This window comes from Hemitrygon akajei, chromosome 15 (genome assembly GCF_048418815.1).
Source record: "Hemitrygon akajei chromosome 15, sHemAka1.3, whole genome shotgun sequence".
NCBI classification, from domain to species: domain Eukaryota; kingdom Metazoa; phylum Chordata; class Chondrichthyes; order Myliobatiformes; family Dasyatidae; genus Hemitrygon; species Hemitrygon akajei.
The window spans coordinates 73673030-73692004 of NC_133138.1; the positions used below are offsets into that span (position 1 = coordinate 73673030).

Genomic DNA, 18975 nt, shown 5'->3' on the forward strand with positions numbered 1-18975 from the left:
AAAAAAGCCACAAAAATATGTAATGTCCTTTATGGAAGATTTGAGCATGACCGACTATTCAAAAGTATTTCTTCTCTTCAGAAGCCGTTGAGAAGATATCCTAAGCAAAAATTGCCGTATTAAATTATGATTGATTTAACAGATTACTTTGTTTTGAGTATCTTAGAACTTAGGTTTTGCTCTTCCATAAAGAATCTTTTGTGCACTGGTATATACCAATCTTAAGATTTTCTGGATAATAATCTTATCAATAGTGTAGAGATTATGCTTTTGAATTCATATTTGATAGAGTAAAATTTACTTTCAGCAGATGTGTAAAATTGGGAAACTGAATTTATTGTAGTTTGTGGAAAGTCTCAGAGAATGTTGGGTCATATAGTGACCAGAATAAGGCTGTCGATAAGGTACCACAATTACAATTCACATATGCCCCACTCTTATTTGAAGGTAGATATGAAAGCATTTCCAAGTACTCTGTAATACTGAACTCTTGTATAAAGAAATCTAAGCTAACGTGTTATTTGCTTGCATTTATGTTTGCATGACTTTTTTTCTACACATTGAGTGTCTGATGATTTTTTTAAATAGGTTTCTTTGGGTTTCATGGCTCCCTGTTGGGAAACAAATCTCATGGTTGTATAATGCATACATACTTTGATAATAAATGTTCTTTGAACTTTAAAGACCATTCCTTGAACATTACTTGCTAAATAACAAAGTGAATTCTATGAAGGCAAATTGAATGGATTACATCATACCTATGACCCTTGTTCTGTCTGGAGGTCATGAAATGTATTAAATGAATCTATGTTCTTTTCTGTACAATTAAAACAGTGCGTCTAGTTATGGTACAAAAATAGAACACAGAATGTTGAATAGTACATCACTGGACAGGCCATTCAGCTCATGATGTTTTGTGGACCTCGATACCAATTTATACTAAATGTCTTCCACCTCTGCATCATCCATATCCCTTCATTCCTTTCATATTCATGTGTCTATCTGTAAGCTCTTAAACTCCACAGACTGCCTGATTCCAATACTACCCTTGGTTACCGGGTTATTCGAGAGATTGAGGGAGTGATAGATAGGACATATAGAGAGGTAGTTACACCCAAGTTGCAGGACACAGGAAACTGGATGACAGTCAGGAAGGGGGAAAAGGGTTAAAGAGCCAATGCAGAGTACCCTGTGCCCTCAACAACAGGTATATCACTTTGGATACTGTCTGGAGAGGGGTGGTGGATGACCAAACAGAGGAATGTCACAGTGGTCAGGTCTCTGTGACTCAGAAAGGAAGGCAGGGGGAGAAGAGACATGCTGTGTGATAGTAGTTTTATTAGTTAGGGGAATGGACAAGAGGTTCTGTGGTGTGAGAATGATATGTTGCCTCCAGGGTGCAAGTGTCCAGGATATCTCGGGTCGAGACCTCAGCATTCTTAAGTGGGAGGGTGAATAGCCAAAAGTTGTGGTCCATGCACGCACCAATAACATGGGTAGGATAAGTAATGAGGTTCTGCATAGGAAGAGTAGGGAGTTAGGTGCTAAGTTAAAAGGCAGGACCTTCAGGATTGTGATCTCATGACTGTTACCCATACTACTTGCTAGTGAGGCCAGAACTAGGAAAATTATACAGTTTAATACATAGCTAAGGAGTTGGTGTAGGAGGGAGGGCATAAGATTTTTGGATCATTGGGTTCTCTTTCAGGGAAGGTGGGACCCACACAGGAGGGACAGTTTGCACCTGAACTGGAGGGGGAATAATATCCTAGTGAAAGGTTTGTTAATGCTGCACAGTGGGGTTTAAGCCAGAGTTGCAGGGGGATGGGAAACAGTGCAAAAACATTTGTGGAGAGGTTGTGGAGGCAGATGTTGGTAAGTCCTTAGACAAAGGTAGGAATGAAAAGGTTGAGCAGGGTGCAAATAGTGTCCTGAACTGTGTATACGCAAGAAGTGTCATTGGAAAGGCGGATAATAGTGCTGCAGATGAGGTAGCTCGTTTACAAAGAAAGGCAATGTGTAGTGAGGAGAGGCTGTTGATGGGGCAAAATTGCAGTCAACAGGATGAGTTCCAACATAAAGGCAAACAAAATCAAAAAGGATGAATACAGCACTAATGGTGTATTTGAATGTGCACAGTATATGGAATAAGGTAGATGAACTTGCACTCTGCACAGTTGCAGATTGGCAGGTATGATGTTGTAGGCATTACTGAATCATGGCTGAGAAAAGATTATAGCTGGGATACACAGTGTATCGAAAGAACAGGCAAGAAGGCAGAGGGGGCGTTGTTGCTGCTTTGTTGGTAAAAAATGAAATCAAGTCATTAGAAAGAAGTGACATAGGGTCGGAAGATGTTGAATCATTGTGGATACAGCAAAGGAATTGCAAGGGTAAAAAGACCCTAATGGGAGTTTTATACTGACCCCCAAACTGTACTAAGGATGTCGGTGGCCTACAAATTACAACAGGAGATAGAAAATGCAAGCCAAAAGGACAATGTTAAAATTGTCATGGATCAATATGCATCAACTTCAATATACAGGTAGATTTGGAAAATTAGATTGGAGCTGGATTCCAGAAGGGGGAATTTCTTGAATGCCTATGAGATGGCATTTTAGAGCAGCTCATGATTGAGCCCACTAGAGGATCAGCTATTCTGGATTGGGTTTTGAGCAATGAACCAGAATTGATGAGAGACCTTAAAGAAAAAAACCCTAAGGGAAAGTGATCATAATATGATCAAGTTCGCCCTGAAATTTGAGAAGGAGAAGCTAAAGTCAGATGTATCAACATTACAGTGGAGTAAAGGAAATTACAGAGCCACGAGAGAGGAGCTGGCCAGAATTGATTGGAAAAGAACACAGGCAGGGATGATGGCTGAGCAGCAATGGCTGGAATTTCTGGAAGCAATTCAGAAGGCACAAGATATATACATCCCAAAGAGGAAGATGTATTCTAAAGGAAAGATGACACAACAATGGCTAACAAGAAAAGTCAAAGCCAACATAAAAGCCAAAGAGAAAGTACATAACAGAGTAAAAATTAGTAGGAGGTTAGAAAATAGGAAGCTTTCGAAAACCAACAGAAGCCAACTAAAAAGTCATTAAGAAGGTCAGGATGGAATATGAAAGTAAGCTAGCCAATAAAAGAGGATATCAAAAGTTTGTTCATATATAAAGTGTAAAAGAGAGGTGAGCATGGATATCAGACTACTGGAAAATGATGCTGAAGAGATAGTAATAGGGGAAAATGAAATGACAGATGAACTGAATAAGTATTTTGCATCAGCCTTCAATGTGGAAGACACCTGCAGTATGGTGTAACTTCCAAGTGAGAGGGGGCATGTAGTATGAGAAGTTACCATGACTAGAGAGTAGGTTCCTCAAAAACTGAAAAGTCTGAAGGTAGATAAGTCACCCAGACCAGATGGCATACACCCCAGAGTTCTGAAGGAGGTGGCTGAAGAGGTCGTGGAAGCATTCGTAATGATCTTTCAAGAACCACTGGATTCTGCATTGGTTCTGGAATACTGAAAGTTGCAAATGTCACTTCACCCTTCAAGAAGGGAATGCCTACAAGATGGTTCTTTAAAGCAGCTTGTGCTTGAGCCTACTTGGGGAAAGACCATCTTAGATTGGGCATTGTATAATAACCCAGATCTTATCAGGGAGCTTAACGTAAAAGAGCCCTTAGGAAATAGTGATCATAATATGTTTGAATTCATACTGCAATTTGAGAGAGAAGCATAACTCACATGTATCAGTATCACAATAGAATAAAGGGAATTACAGATGCATGAGAGAGGAGCTTGCCCAGGTGGATCCTTGTGGGGATGAAGGTAGAGCAGAGATGGCTGAAGTTTCTGGGAATAGTTCACAAGGCGCAAAATAGATATGTCTCACAGAGGAAGAAGTTGTCAATTGGCATGGGTAGGCAATCCAATCGTGGCTGACAAAGGAAGTTAAGGACTTCATAAAAACCAAGGAAAAGACATATAAGATAGCAAAAGTGAGTGGGAAGTTGGATGATTGGGAAGCTTTTAAAATCCAACAAAAGGCAAGTAAAAAAGCTACAAGAAGGGAAAAGATTAAATATGAAGACAGACTAGCCATTAACATAAAACAGGATACCAAAAGTTTTTTCAATTATATAAAGATTAAAAGAGAGGTGAGAGTTGATATTGGGCCACTGAAAAATGATGCTGGTGAGGGACAAAGAAATAGCTTGATTCTGGCATGGTCCTGGAGGACTGGAAGATTGCAAGTGTCACTCCACTCTTTAAGAAGGGAGGAAGGCAAAAGAAAGGAAATTATAAGCCAGTTACCCTAACCTCAGTGGTGGGGAAAGTGTTGGAGATTTGAGGTATTTGGATAAAATAAGTCAAAGTCAACATGGTTTCTGTAAAGGGAAATCTTGTCTGACAGATCATCTGAATTCTGTGAAGAAATAACAAACAGGATAGACAAGATGAATCGGTTGATGTTGTGTTCTTGGATTTTCAGAAGGCATTTGACAAGGTGCCACACATTAGGCTGCTTAACAAGCTATGAGCCTTTGGTATTACAGAAAAGATTCTTGCATGGATAAAACAGTAGCTGATTGGCAAGAGGCAAAGAGTGGGGATAAAGGGGGCCTTTTCTGGTTGTCTGCCAGTGACTGGTGATGTTCCACAGGTGTCTGTGTTGGGACCGATTCTTTTTACGTTTATGTCAATGATTTGGATGATGGAATTGAGGAGTTTGTTACAAAGTTTGCAGATGATATGAAGAAAGGTGGAGGTGAAGGTAGTTTTGAGGAAGTAGAGAGGCTACAGAAGGACTTAGACAGATAAGAAGAATGGACAAAGAAATGGCAAATGGAGTACAGTGTCAGGAAGTGTATGGTTGTGCACTTTCTTAGAAAAAATGAAAGGGTTGACCATTTTCTAAATGTAGTGAAAATACAACAAAAAACTATGGTGCAAAGGGACTTGGGAGTCCTTATGTAGGATTCCCTAAATGTTAATTTTCAGTTTGAATCTGTGGTAAGGAAGGCAAATGCAATGTTAGCATTCATTTCAAGAGTGCTAGAATATAAAAGCAAGGATGTTGTTGCAGGGACGAGGCTGAGGACAAACCCAAGTGCAGGACACAGGCGCGGAGGCAGAGTCATGAGGAAATCTGCAGATGCTGGAAATTCAAACAACACACACAAAATGCTGGTGGAACACAGCAGGCCAGGCAGCATCTATAAGGAGAAGCACTGTCGACGTTTCGGGCCAAGACAAAGAGATTAGCACAATCGCTAATGGGGAACCGGTATCCAGGAGAGTCTTTACACAGAGACAAGGTTTACGTAGAGTATCCAGGAAATGATGCGGAGCTTAGAACTGACAGACCTAAGGTCTCAGGAAACGAGGTTTACTCACACTAGAGTCAACCACTGAACTGGCAAAGCAAGGCTGTGACGCCCAAGTCTTATCTTTTGTTCACTAATGGGAAGCCGGTGTGCTGTAATTAGTGGAACTGGGAATGATTGGAAATCAGGCGAGGGGGTTAAGGCCCAATTAAAGAGATAATAGCAAGATAGGAATTGCCAGACGAGACCATGACAGATGTAATATTGAGACTTTATAAAGCACTGGTGAGTGCAGTCTGATAAAGTTTTATATAGCTGCAGTATGATTTTTTTACTCTTATCATCATAACCTCTACTGAGGATGAGAAGCATGCCAAATTCCTTCTTTACCACTTTATCAGCTTGCATAGTCACTGTGGACCTGGATCCCAAGATCCCTCAGTCCTACAGTGCTATTACAAGACATGCCTTTAACAGTATACTTTCTCCTTTAATTTTACCTCCCAAAGTGCAGCCCTTCACACTTGCCAGAATGACGTTTGTCTGCCATTTTACTGGCCATTTCTGTAACTGATCTATATACAGCTAGATTTGTTGATAGTCCTTTACACTTGCTAATCCTTCCATCTACATTTTCATCCAAATCATTGATACATATTGTAAAAGGCAGAGGGCCCAGCATGGATCCTTGCAGAACACCAATGACAATCACCCTCCAACCAGAATCTTCCATCACTTATGCCATCTTATAGGCCCTGGGGATTTATCCAACTTCATACTTTCCAGAAGACTCAGCACTACCTCCTCCTAAAGATGTCCCACCTCATTAGTATGCCCCACTCTGTTTTCACTACCCTCCACATCCTTCTCCTCAGAAAAACTGACACAAAGTACGTACTCATTTAGTATCTCATCCATTGCTCTGACTCCTAGCATTGATTCCCTTCTTCATCCCTGAGTGGATCTCTCCTCCCCTTATTTGTCTTATTTTTCTTAATATAAGAATAAATTCTCCTGGGATTATCTTTGCTTCTGCTCACTAAGGATATTTCATGGCCTCTCCTGGCCTCTGCTAATTGTCTGCATGAGCAGTCTCCTGCTCTCTTTATATACCACAAGGTCAGGTCTGATTTAGCTTCATTAACCTTATGTATGCTTCCTTTTTCTTTCTCACTAACTTTAGGACCTGTCAAGTTATCCAAGGTTCCTTTACCTTACCCTCCTTGTCCTTACTACTGACTGGAACTTGGCAATCAAGAACTCTGATCAGCAATCTTTAAGCAACTCCATCTGTCAGCCATAGGCAGTGGGCTGTGCCACTTCATTATTGTTGATTACAGCTCTTAGTTCCTCAAGTGCTAGCCTGATGTCTGCCTGAAGTGAAAAGTAAACTCTACTCAGGGTGATGGTGGTGAACTCCCACAGAAGGTAGAACAGCCAGCTCTTTACTGGCAGGTGTTTCAGGTTGGGAGACCAGGAACAGGACAAGAAGCCATGGAAAACATTTAAGCAAAAAAAGGATAATTTTTGGAATAATTTAAGAAATATTTGGATGCTTAAAGTCTCAAAAATTCTACCATCTCAACAGTACATAAGTCATACAAGTTGTATCACTCCCCTAACAAGAAAAAAAAGAAAAAAAATCATATTCATATGTGATTCAAATTAACTGTCCTGTTTCCATGATGTTCACTCTGCCAGGTAGCACTCCAGATAATTGGGCTGATGGACAGTTCTTCCATTGTGGGACTTGCTCCGTTGTTCCAGAAAGAATGCTATGGTTCAAGAAGGTGGCTCATAGTCGTGAAGGTAAATATTAAGACAATGGTTTATATTTTGAGTACAAAACTACATCCACTGCCTTTTGATAATCGAATTCACATTTGAATTTCTTAATATTTATTCTGAATTATTGTTCTCAAAGAGCAGTCTAATAAACTTTCCACTATATCTTGCAATATCGTAACTTTGTTTTGTAAGAAAAATATAATTGATTCCAGTTCATGGTTATATATGGTATCTGTCTCAGTTCAAAGGGGTGACAATTCCTTCTGCTTCAGGAAGTCATCTGTTCAGAAATCTTGTCGCTGATTGGCTGTGTGTCAAACATTTGGAGTGCACACCATAATCAACAGTGCACTGACGATGCCTCCTCCTGTGGTGACAAAACATTTACAAGTACATTGCCAAGATCAGAGAACAACTCACACCAACCATCAACAACCCAAGTTATAAATCTTCCAAACATGAGGAAATCTGCAGATGATGGAAGTTCAAGCAACACACACAAAATGCTCGTGGAACCTGATGAAGGGTCTCGGCCCGAAACGTTGTCTGTACTTCTTCCTATAGATGCTGCCTGGCCTGCTGCATTCCACCATCATTATGTGTGTGTTGCTATAAATCTTCCAAATTATTTCTAACTTTTGCACTTCTGCTGAATACTCATTTAATCTTCTTCTATCTCAGTCTTGCTGATAGGTTCAGTATTATTTTCTAGTATTATGGTCCTTCCTCCTTTACCCTTTACACACATTCATCAAAAATACATTGAAACCATCTCTGATGTATTTCCCCTTATTCAGACGAAGAGCAATGTATGGTGGTTAGCCTGAAGTGATATTTGTGATATACTTCCTTGTTCAATTAACATGCTGCTCTTCAACATATCCAATCCATGAACATTACCTCTTTATTCTTTTTTTGGCACTATGTATGTATTTTCTAATATATGGTAATTTTGTGTCTTTGCACAGTACTACTTCCACAAAACAACAAATTTCACATCATACAAAACAATGATAATAAACCTGATTCAAAGGACTTCAGGAAGAGGTCACACAGAACTTTACACCAGATGTAAGAAATCTTTGCAGAAACAGGCATGGTTACCAAGCACAATTATATAGCTGCTTGAGGCATTATGATTGTTTTTCATATGTTCAATAGCTCAATGCTTCCATTTAATCTCAGAGAATATGTACAGTATACAACCTGAAATTCTTACTCTTCGCAGACATCCACAAAACAGAAGAAAAATCCCAAAGAATGTTAGATCCCCAAAGCCCCCTCCCCCTCACACACACAAGCAACAGCCAAGCATCAACCCTCCCCTCCCCCACCTGTCTCAGCAAAAAGCACAGCACCCCCACTACTCACCTTGCACAAAATAGCAAAGCCCCCAAAGAGACCATTATATTGAGTCCATCCAAAAAAAACACTGTTCACCCCAATATATGTATTTGTTAATGTAGCTGATGTAGCTGTTCTTCACAGCTATTAATGCTTACATTGCAGGCACCTCATTAGGAATTCCTGAATGTTGTACAAAAAGCAGTGTGCATAAACAGGGTCAATGCTAACAGTTACTTAACAAATGTGCTGTAAGTATTTATGTTAGTCTCCTTTTCTGGCACAATGCTTCCCTGAGTACTTAAAATTATGTACAATTTGAAATCCAGTGGTTTACTTCTTCCCAATGCTCCACCAGAGGCAGAAAGTTTTTCAACAGCTTTGTGTCACTTTTAGGCGGGGACCATTGAATTCTGAAATTATCTTCATCTTGGAACTGCTGAGATTCCTGGTAGATCTTTAACAGGATATACCATGCTGAGAGTCCAAAGCAATGTCAACTATGTAGATCCAACAGTTATGTTCAGAAGAAGGTTAATGTTAATGCCCTATGTGGCAGACTTATATTACATGCATGCACCAACCAGTTCATTAGAAAAGACATTAGCTGTGATTCATTACTAATCTCCCAAAGTACAGATTGAATGAAAGCAAACTAGTCAATGATTACTAGGAAACACACACAAAATACTGGAGGAACTCAGCAGGCCAGGTAGCATCTATGGAAAAAAGTACAGTCGACGTTTCAGGCTCTTCAGCCCACAAAGTTGTGCCAAACATGTCCATATCTTAGAAATTACTAGGCTTACCCATAGCCCTCTATTTTTCTAAGCTCCATGTACCTATCGAAAATTCTCTTAAGAGACCCTATCATATCTGCCTCCATCACCGTTGCCGGTAGCCCATTCCACACACTCACCACTTTGAGTAAAAAACTTACCCCTGACATTTCCTCTGTACCTACTCCCCAGCACCTTAAACCTGTGTCCTCTTGTGGCAACCATTTCAGCCCAGGGAAAAAGCCTCTGACTATCCACATGATCAAATCCTATCATCATCTTGTACACCTGTATCAGGTCACCTCTCATCTTCTGTCGCTCCAAGGAGAAAAGGCCGAGTTCAGTCAACCCATTCTCATAAGGCATGCTCCCCAATCCAGGCAACATCCTTGTAAATCTCCTCTGCACCTTTTCTATGGTTTCCACATCCTTCCTGTAGTGAGCCATCCGGAACTAAGCACAGTACTGCAAGTGGGGTCTAACCAGGGTCCTATATAGCTGCAACATTACCTCTCGGCTTCTAAATTCAATTCCACAATTAATGAAGGCCAATACACCGTATGCCTTCTTAACCACAGAGTCAACCTGCACAGCTGCTTTGAGCAGCTGATGGACTCGGACCCCAAGATCCCTCTGATCCTCCACACTGCCAAGAGTCTTACCATTAATACTATATTCTTCCATCATATCTGACCTACCAAAATGAACTACTTCACACTTATCTGGGGTGAACTCCATCTGTCACTTCTCAGCCCAGTTTTGCATCCTATCAATGTCCCACTGTAACCTCTGACAGCCCTCCACACTATCCACGATGCCTCCAACCTTTGTGTCATCAGCAAATTTACTAACCCATACCTCCACTTCCTTATCCAGGTCATTTATAAAAATTACGAAGAGTAAGGGTCTCAGAACAGATCCCTGAGGCACACCACTGGTTACCGACCCCATGCAGAATATGACCTGTCTACGAGCACTCTTTGCCTTCTGTGGGCAAGCCAGTTCTGGATCCACAAAGCAATGTACCCTAGGATCCCATGCCTCTTTACTTTCTCAATAAGCCTTGCATGGGGTACCTTATCAAATGCCTTGCTGAAATCCATATACACTACATATACGGCTCTTCCCTCATCAATGTGTTTAGTCACATCCATAAAAGATTCAATCAGGCTCATAAGGCACGATCTGCCTTTGACAAAGCAATGCTGATTATTCCTAATCATATTATATCTCTCTAAATGTTCATAAATCCTGCCTCTCAGGATCTTCTCCATCAACTTACCAACCACTGAAGTAAGACTCACTGGTCTATAATTTCCTGGACTATCTCTACTCCCTTTCTTGAATAAAGGAACAACATCCGCAACCCTCCAATCCTCCAGAACCTCTCCTGTCCCCAAAGATCATCACCAGAGGCTCAGCAATCTCCTCCCTCACCTCCCACAGTAGCCTGGGGTATATCTCATCTGGTCCCAGTGACTTATCCAACTTGATGCTTTCCAAAAGCTCCAGCACATCCTCTTTCTTAATATCTACATACTCAAGCTTTTCAGTCTGCTGCAAGTCAGCAATACAATCACCAAGATCCTTTTCCATAGTGTATACTAAAGTAAAGTATTCATTAAGTACCTCTGCTATTTCCACTGGTTCCATACACACTTCCCCACTGTCACACTTGATAGGTCCTATTCTTTCACATCTTATCCTCTTGCTCTTCACATACTTGTAGAATGCCTTGTGGATTTCCTTAATCCTGCCTGCCAAGGCCTTCTCGTGGCCCCTTCTGGCTCTCCTAATTTCCTTTTTAAGCTCCTTCCTGTTATCCTTATAATCTTGTAGATCTCTAACACTACCTAGCCCTCTGAACCTTTTGTAAGCTTTTCTTTTCTTCTTGACTAGATTTATTACAGCCTTTGTACACCAGGGTTCCTGTACTCTACCATAACTTCCCTGTCTTATTGGAATGTACCTATGCACAACTCCACACAAATATCCCCTGAACATTTGCCACATTTCTTTCGTACTTTTCCCTGAGAACATCTGTTCCCCATTTAAGCTTCTAATTTCCTGCCTGAATGCCTCATAATTCCCCTTACTCCAATTAAACGCTCTTCTAACTTGTCTATTCCTATCTCTCTCCAATGCTATTGTAAAGGAGATAGAATTATGATCACTATCTCCAAAATGCTCTCCCACTGAGAGATCTGACACCTGGCCAGGTTCATTTCCCGATACCAAATCAAGTACAGTCTCTCCTTTTGTAGGCTTATCTACATATTGTGTCATGAAGCCTTCCTGAACACACCTAACAAACTCCACCCCATCTAAACCCCTTGCTCTACGGAGCTGCCAATCAATATTTGGGAAATTAAAATCTCCCATCACGACAACTCTGTTATTATTACACCTTCCCAGGATCTGTTTCCCCATCTGCTGCTCAATATCCCTGTTATGATTGTGCGGCCTATAAAAAACACCCAGTAAAGTTATTGACCCCTTCCTGTTCCTAACCTCCACCCACAGAGACTCCGTAGACAAGTCCTCCATGACGTCCACCTTTTCTGCAGCCGTGACACTATCTCTGATCAACAGTACCACGCTCCCAGCTCTTCTGCCTCCCTCCCTGTCCCTTCTGAAACATCTAAAACCAGCACTCCTGTTCCTGAACCATCCAAGTCTCTGTAATGGCCACCATGTCATATCTCCAATTACTGATCAACACTCTAAGCTCATCCGCTTTATTCACAATACTCCTTGTGTTAAAATAGACATATCTCAAACCGTCCATCCGTCCCTTTTCTATCACCTGCCTATCCTCCCTCACACACTGTCTCCAAGCTTTCTCTATTTGTGAGCCAACTGCCTCTTCCCCAGTCTGTTCAGTTTGGTTCCTACCCCCCCCCCCAAACAATTCTAGTTTAAACTCTCCCAAGTAGCCTTAGCAAACCTCCCCGCCAGGATATTGGTCCCCCACCCCCCCTGGGATTCAAGTTCAACCCGTTCTTTTTGTACAGGTCACACCTGCCCCAAAAGAGGTCCCAATGATCCAGAAATCTGAATCCCTGCCCCCTGCTCCAATCCCTCAGCCACACGTTTATCCTCCACCTCATTTTATCTCTATACTCACTGTCGCGTGGCACAGGCAGTAATCCCGAGATTACTTCCTTTGCGGTCCTGCTTCTCAACTTTCTTCCTAACTCCCTGTAGTCTTTTTTCAGGACCTCTTCCCTTTTCTTACCTACGTCATTGGTACCACAACCTCTGGCTCATCTCCCTCCCACTGCAGGATATCTTGGACGCGATCTGACACATCCGGACCCTGGCACCTGAGAGGCAAACTACCATCTGAGTTTCTTTCCTGCGTCCTCAGAGTCGCCTGTCTGACCCCCTAACTACAGAGTCTCGTATCACTACTGCCTTCCTCTTCCTTTCCCTACCCTTCTGAGCCACAGGGCCAGACTCTGTGCCAGAGGCACAGCCACTGTTGTTTCCCCCAGGTAGGCTGTCCCCCCCCCAACAGTACTCAAGCAGGAGTACTTATTGTCGAGGGGTACAGCCACAGGGGTACTCTCTAGTACCTGACTCTTCTCCTTCCTTCTCCTGACTGTGACCCACTTGTCTGTCTCCAGTGGCCCCGGTGTGACCACCTGCCTATAACTCCTTTTTATCACCTCCTCGCTCTCCCTGACCAGAAGAAGGTCATTGAGCTGCAGCTCCAGTTCTCTAATGCGGTCCCTTAGGAGCTGCAGCTCGACGCACCGGGTGCAGATGTGGCCGTCTGGGAGGCTGGGAGACTCCAGGACCTCCCACATCTGACACCGAGCACAGAAAACCGGCCTCACACACTTAAGCCCGTTGAGCCAAAGCCCTCTCACTCCACTGCCAGCTGGATATGGCGGTCTTCATTTTAAACTTTTCCTGCTCTACTGGCTGACGTCACGTGCCTGCGCAGTCTTGCCTCTCTTTTACCCCAACTAATAAAATGTTTTCGCTCCGGAAATCCTTAGCCATTCTACTCACAGCCTTCTTGCTCCGTAAAATTTTTTCAAGGGGTTTCTGGTGACATCATCGTTCAGAATGGCAGCTTAAGTCACTAACTCCTCCGGAAAAATGTGTATTAAGCCCTGTTAACCCGTCAAATATAATACTTTTCGAAAAATATTTGAACTGAAAAGAGGGGCAAGAATGGGGAGAAGAAATGGAAATTAAAAAAGCAACACTGCGGAGCCTGCGTCTGAGAGGAGTGCAGCGGGCGACCACGTGCGACCACGTGCGAGCGAGGCGGCCGCTGGGCCTCGTTCAGTCAAAGTGGCGAATGTCTTCGAAATCCTGAAAGAAATAATGGAGGTCCAGAAAGATATAAAGAAGCAGCTCTGTGATATTAAGGCAGAGCTCGCCAGCGTTAATCAAAAAATAGCGGTGGCAGAGACTCGCATTGAGAAGGTGGAAGACCGCGTTCAAAACGAGGAATGGATATTGAGCAAGACAATAAAAATAATACATCACCAAGAAGGTAAACTGCTTGACCTGGAGGGAAGATCACGGCGGAAAAATATCAGAATCTACAACGTTCCCGAAGGAGCGGAGGGCCCGTCTATGACGGAGTTTGTCGGAAAGTTACTGCGGGACACGCTGGATCTTCCCCCGGCTATGGAGCTGAAAATCAAAAGAGCGCACCGCGTGTTAGTCCCGAAACCTACCCAGGATAGAAAGCCACGCTCAATTATAATTAAATTCCTTCGGTACAGCACCAAGGCGGAGATTCTACGAAGGGCCTGGGGTAAGAAGAGAGTGTTTTTAGAGGATAAATTAATATATTTTGACCAAGATTACCCCCCCCGCGGTCCTCCAGAAACGCAAAGAATACTCCGAAGTAAAGTGAGTATTAAAGCAAAATAAGATTAGATTTCAAACTCCATACCCTGCTAAACTTCAAGTGTTTTATGACAACAGGACGCAGTTGTACCAGACAGTGGAAGAGGCGACTACAGACATGAAGGCCAGAGGGTTGCCCGTCAGCATGACCAAAACGAAAGAAAGCCTGGCTGAGGAATTGTCCCGCTCGGCTTGGGAAATAGTGCGAGAAACGAGAAGGCAGGAGACGGGAGGAGGCCGAGAGAAACATATCAGGAAGAGACCGGGAGTTTCCCAAAGACAGTCCTCACCCCCTTCAGAAGAGCCATAAGGTTTGGCTAACTTTAAAAATGTTGAGAAGCTAAACAGAAGCAAAAGTACACGGTGATATACCTATCTCCCTATCTCGAGAAATACTTATTATAGTGTGGATTTTATATTACTTAGTTGTTATTCTTTATTCGCTCACTTACTCCTTTTTCCCCACCAAATTGAGAATATATATATATATATGTGTGTGTGTGTGTATATATATGTATGTATATATAGGAGGAGTACACAGGGAAATCTTTTCTGTGTAATGGATTTGTTCACTGACTTTTATGAATACTGCAATGGGGACCCTCAACTCACAAATAGGAGGGGTTATCCCCCACAGCTAGACATTTCCTCTAGCTCAACGCAGGGTCACTTACTAGAACCTCAGCCTTGGAATCACACGTTCGTTGCCATTTTTGTTATTATTTGAGTTTCTTGGTTCTTATTTGTTCAGGGAGTAGATTGATTAAGTTTTATTCTAATTTCAATGATACATTGACAGATAAGTACAGATGGCTAAGGACAAGGTAAAATTCATTTCTTTTAATGTAAATAGGCTATTAAATCCAATCAAACATAAGAGAATTTTATCCAAAATGAAAAAAGAACAAGCCCATGTAGTATATTTACAGGAAACTCATTTAAGTGATAATGAGCATAAAAAACTAAAGAGAATGGGCTTCACTAATCTGTTTTTCTCCTCATATAAATCAGGACATAGGAGAGGAGTTGCTATTCTTATCTCAAGTAAGCTAAATTTTGAAAAAATATTCAAAATGGGAGATAAAGAAGGCAGATATATTCTGGTAAGGGGGAATATAAATGGCAATTCAGTTACTCTGTTGAATATATACGCACCCCCGGGAAGTGATATTGGTTTCTTTCAGAAAATTACTGATATTATGGTAACAGAAACAGAAGGTCTCCTGATATGTGGGGGAGACTTAAATTTACAATTACAACCAAACTTAGACTCTTCCAATAGAAAAACCTATGAAACAAAATCTTTACATAAGAAAGTCAATACACTTTTTGAGGATGTTGGTTTAATTGATATATGGAGAGACCTTTTCCCTGACAGAAGGGATTACACTTATTATTCTGCTCCACATTCTGTATATACAAGAATAAACTATTTCATAACATTTGGAAAAGACAAAGACAAAATAAACACCTGTGGAACTGGGACAATAGATGTAAGTGACCATGCACCTATATATTGAACTGTTGATTTTGACCTACAACCAAAGAATACTATTTGGAAACTAAATTCAAGTCTACTCAATGATCCGTACTTTAAGGAACAAATTAAAAAAGAAATTGGTCTCTACTTAGAACTTAATGATAATGGAGAGGTTTCACCTCCCATTTTATGGGATACTCTGAAGGCGGTCTTAAGAGGGAAAATTATAGCGATATCTTCATGTAAGAAAAAAATAAGGAATAAAACATTAGAGGAATTACAAAATAGGCTGAAGGAACTAGAGAAAAAACACAAATTCAATTTGGCACAGGATACATTAGGGGAAATTAAAAGAATTAGGAATGAAATAAATAATTTGGCTACGCAAGAAATCAGGAAAAACTTACTGTTTCTGAAACAGAGACATTATGAAAGTGGATTGAAATCTATGAAAATACTGGCATGGAAACTGAAAAAAAAATAGCAGAAAATACAATTCATAGAATTAGGGACCCAAGAACAAAAATGATAAAAAAAATAAGCTAAGTGAAATTCAAGAAGCTTTTGAAGTGTTTTACAAAACTCTATATGCCAAAGTTCCAGGGGGAAGCATAACCCAAATTGACACCTTCTTGAATTCTCTAGAGTTACCCACTTTAAGCAAAGAACAAAATAGAATGATGAATGCTGATATAACTGAAGTTGAATTAAAAGCTGCAATTAGTAGGCTTAAATTAAGCAAGTCACCAGGATCAGATGGGTATATGGCAGAGTGGTACAAAGAATTTAAAAATGAGTTAATTCCTGTTTTAATCCCCACACTGAACTGGGCTCTAAAAAGGCACAAATGCCACCCAGTTGGAAGGAAGCGATAATCTCAGTTATACCAAAGGAAGACAAGGATAAAATGGAATGCGGGTCATTTAGACCAATATCCGTTCTTAATGTAGATTATAGGTTACTTACCTCCATCATGGCCAAATGATTAGAGGAGTTTCTACCCATACTGATACGTAATGATCAGACAGGTTTTATACGACAACGCCAGACTCAAGACAATATACGAAGGACACTTCACATTATAGATCATATACAAAAAAATAAAATCGAAGCAATAGTGATAAGCGTGGACCCTGAAAAAGCATTTGATTTGGTTAATTGGAATTTTCTTTACAGAGTTTTACATAGATTTGGTTTCCAAGATACAATTATTAAAACTATACAGACACTATGTGACAATCCTACTGCTAGGATTAAAATCAATGGATATTTATCAAATAGTCTTACCCTAGAAAGGGGCACGAGACAGGGTTGTGCATGGTCACCACTACTCTTCACGTTATATCTGGAACCATTAGCTCAATACATCAGACAAAATGAAGATATCAGGGGAATTACTATTAAAGGGACAGAGCATAAATTGGCTTGTTATGCAGATGACATTTTGATCTATCTAGGGCAACCAACATACTCTTTACATATATTGATGCAATCCTTTGAACAATATGGTCAATTATCAGGAAACAAGATCAACATAGATAAAACCCAGTTACTTTCATATTACTATAGCCCACCAAGAGAAATTGAAAGTCGATACCCCTGGGCATGGCACACAGAGTCTTTCAAATATTTGGGCATCATTATGCCAAAAGATTTGGCAAAATTATCAGAATGTAATTATCAGCCTTTATATAAAAAAAAATTAAGGAAGATGTGCCAAGATGGAGCCTGATTCCTTTTTTCAGTCTCAGTTCAAGGATTGAGTCTATTAAAATGAATATACTGCCCAGACTGTTATATCTCTTTCAGACCCTACCAATAGAGATTAATCAAAATCAATTCAATGAATGGAACAAGATGCTATCAAGGTATATTTGGCAGGGTAAAAGGCCTAGAGTTCATCTCAAAACTTTGCAATTAGCAAAGGAAAAGGGGGGATGGGGATGGGGCTTGCCTTCTCTTAGAGATTATTATTTTGCAGCACAGTTGAGAGCTGTGATATGTTGGTGCAACCCATCATATGACGCTCAATGGAAAAACATTGAGGAGCAGGTACTTCCTATCCCCATACAAGCAATGTTGGCTGATAACAACCTGCAAAGGTACATAAATACTATTGATAACCCATGGGTGAAATTGACTCTTAAAATATGGACAACTATTATAAAAGAATATAATCTAGAGGGAGATATTTCAATTCTTAAATGGTGTGCATATGACTCTGATTTTACACCAAATAAATTGGATGCTAGATTTAAGGACTGGACAGCTAAAGGAATAACAGTTCTTTGCAATATAATGCAAGAAGGAACACTGTTCAGTTTTGAAATGCTTAAAGAGAAGCACTTATTAGAAAAACAAGATTTTTATCAGTATTTACAGATGCGACAATATGTTAATAAGATGCTTAAAAATGTAACCAAGGCAAATACATGCTTGATAGAGCTCTTTAGAAAAGCATATAGTTCAGATAATGGTAGTAGAATCATTTCAAGCATGTATAAGGGATTGTCAAATCTTAAAACACATTTGACTTCATACATTAAAACAAAGTGGGAGAAGGAAGGAGGGATAATTATATCTGAGGAAGAATGGACAACAATATGGAGATATCAATGGAAGTGTACCAATTCACAGAAATGGAGGGAGTTTGGATGGAAAAACTTGATAAGATATTTTATTACACCCTTTCAGAAATCCCATTATAATGGTAACCTCCCTGTTCGCTGGAGAAATTGTGGAAAACAAATTGCAAATCATTATCATATTTTTTGGGACTGCCCGTTTATCAAAAACTATTGGAAGGGGATACACAATGCCCTACAAGACATCCTAAAATGTGAAATACCCTTGGAGAGTAAGACCATATATTTTGGATATATACCTCAAGAATGGTTGAAAAGAGATAAATATTTAATGAATATACTGTTGGTAGCTGGTAAAAAGACTCTTACTAGGATATGGTTATCACAGGAGAGCCCAACTTTAAATACATGGATGGAGATTACAATGGACATTTACAAAATGGAGAAGATAACAGCAGCTGTTAATCATAAGCTGGAACAATTTGATTCATACTGGGAAAAAATGGTTTAACTACATAATGCCTCATAGGCCTGATTTTATTCTCACAAATCAATGAATCTGTTGTAAAAAAAATCACTCCCTACTTGTACATAGTTCTTTCCTTTTGCTTGTTTTTTCTTTCCACTCTTTTCTATAAGTGTATACCCCGGATAAATACTTTGTGGAGATTTTGTGATATATATGATTATATGATATATATGTACAATGTCTGAAATACATCTTATGGAAATGTTTGTTTGATGAACTTCAATAAAAAAATAAATAACAATTTTTTTTTCCAAA

At 40.4% G+C, this 18975-nt stretch overlaps 1 long non-coding RNA gene across 1 annotated transcript in view; it reads left to right on the forward strand.

Moving 5' to 3' along the window:
• The window catches only part of LOC140739452 (uncharacterized), a 64075-nt gene extending 49663 nt beyond the window's left edge, over window positions 1-14412 (forward strand). The window contains exons 2-3 of the long non-coding RNA XR_012101642.1: window positions 7042-7149; window positions 14205-14412. This is a non-coding gene — a long non-coding RNA (uncharacterized lncRNA). The remainder of the gene's footprint in view (window positions 1-7041; window positions 7150-14204) is intronic.
• Window positions 14413-18975: the final 4563 nt, after the last annotated feature.